A 2,138-nucleotide genomic window follows, 5' to 3' on the forward strand; every position below is an offset into this window, starting at 1 on the left:
GCGAGTAGGACTGTCAGTGTGTTTCACCAATTCTTTATAATCTGCTTCTTCCAGCTGTCTTTCAATTTCCATTAAGTCTTTTTCTGGGTCAAATTCTTCATCATCAGATGTGAACTTGCTGGAATCTTTACTTATGCATTCCTCCAATAATTCGTCAACCATATCAATTGATAATGTCGTGTCGTCACTGTTCCTTGAATACTTCATAGCTTGGTCTACCCCAAATGTGACTGAATCTTCTCCTACCCGCAGGGTGAGCTTCGAGTCCCTCATGTCTACTATAGCACTTGCCGTGTTCAGGAAGGGCCTTCCAAGGATGATTGGCACTTGTGGATCCGCCTCCATGTCTAGAATGATAAAATCAGTGGGAAAGACGAATTTGTCCACCTTGACTAGTATGTCTTCGCATATGCCTCTTGGGAAGGTGACTGTCTTGTTTGCCAAGTGAATTGCCATGGGAATTGGCCTTGGTTCTGGGAGATCCAGTTTCTTAAAGAATGAGTATGCCATTAGGTTCACACTTGCTCCCGAATCGGCTAAGGCATGAATGGTGGCCAAGTTTCCAAATTGGCAAGGTAAAGTCAAACTCCCCGGATCACCTTTCTTCTTTGGTAGCTTATTTAGCATAGCAGCTGAGCAGTTTTCATTGAGTACTACCTTCTTCACTTCTTCCATCTTCCTTCTATTAGTGAGAAGTTCCTTAAGGAACTTTGTATATTTGGGCATTTGCATGACGGCTTCAATGAAGGGTATGTTGATTTGAAGAGTCTTGATATGATATAGAAACTTCTGATACTCCTCTTCCTGCTTCTCCTTCTTAGCTCGGGCTGGGTATGGCATTGGGGGCTGCTAAAGCTTTTCAGGGACCTGCTCGTTGGGATTTGGAGGTGTACTCGCCGAGTCCATACGTGGTACTCGGCGAGCAGGGCTGTCAGATTGTATGTTTTGCTTTTCTGCTTGCTTTTTTGCCTCCTCCTTCTGTGATTCCTTGGATGCCTCAGTCTGAATAGGTGCCAGGGGAGTGATTATCTTCCCACTTCTTGTTGTGACAATGTTTATGTGCGCGCCTCATGGGTTATTTTTAGTTTTGCTAGGAATTTCGCCCGGTGACCTTTGGTTGATTTGTTGAGCAAGTTGCCCAAGCTGCGTTTCTATATTGTGGATAGATGTTTGCTGGTTCGTAAGCATGGTCCTTGTTTCTTGAATTGCAGCATCATGATCACTATGTCTTTTTTCTGAGGCAGCTACAAATTTGGTGAGCATTTCTTCCAAGCTTGGCTTCCTCTCTTGCACCGGCTCCTCCTTTTGGTAGAACCCTCTCCTTTTTTGCCTAAACCTTTCCTCCTTGGCTTTCTTGTACTCTTCATAAGGGTGCCACTCTTTCTTTTGTTTGCGCCGGTCTTCATCATATCGGTCTCCACTTGAGTAACAAACTTGCACCTTCTTGTTGCCATTCTCATCTAAATCACAGTCTCTAGTGAGGTGAGGCCCATTGCAGTTTTCACAACCCACCCGAATAGCATAGATCGTTTGATCCATTTTATCCATCCTCCTATCCATGGGTTTTAGCATAGCCATGACCGCGGATAAGTCTTCAGTAGCTGCATAAGCGGCTCCCCTAGTGACATCATGTCTAGGGTTGTGGTATTCTCTAGAGTGTGTAGAGAATTCTTCAATCAATTCTTTGATCACCGGGGGCGGCTTCTTTGTGAGCGGGCCTAGTGAGTCTAGTAATTGCCTGGTTGTGACATTGACTCCATCATAGAAGATCGAGACTTCTTGTTGGCTATTTACGTCATGGTGTGGGCAGTTTCTTAGTAAGCTCTTGTACCTCTCCCATGCTTCATATAGCGACTCTCCAGCTTGTTGTTCAAAGTTAGCAATGGCCTTCTTCAACTTAGCTATCTTGGAAGGTGGGCAAAAGTGATCAATGAATTCTTCTTTCATCTTGGCCCAAGTGGTGACTGATCCGGGGGGAAGTGACTTAAGCCAGTCTTTTGCAGCACCTTTGAATGTCACCGGAAGCATACGAAGTAGCTGGGTCTCCCGGGGAACATTTGGAACATTGAAGTAATCGGCTACATCATTGACTTCGTCCAAATGCTTGTAGGCATCTTCATGGTCTTTTCCATAAAAAG

The 2,138-nt window shown here is 44.8% G+C and overlaps 1 non-coding gene across 1 annotated transcript; it reads left to right on the plus strand.

Moving 5' to 3' along the window:
* The first annotated feature begins 1,792 nt into the window (after positions 1-1,792).
* On the plus strand, positions 1,793-1,899 carry LOC111908908 (small nucleolar RNA R71). The gene has a single exon (XR_002856013.1). It is a non-coding gene; the product is annotated as a small nucleolar RNA R71 (small nucleolar RNA).
* The last annotated feature ends 239 nt before the right edge of the window (positions 1,900-2,138 follow it).

This window comes from Lactuca sativa, chromosome 8 (assembly GCF_002870075.4).
Source record: "Lactuca sativa cultivar Salinas chromosome 8, Lsat_Salinas_v11, whole genome shotgun sequence".
In the NCBI taxonomy this organism is placed as follows: Eukaryota; Viridiplantae; Streptophyta; class Magnoliopsida; order Asterales; family Asteraceae; genus Lactuca; species Lactuca sativa.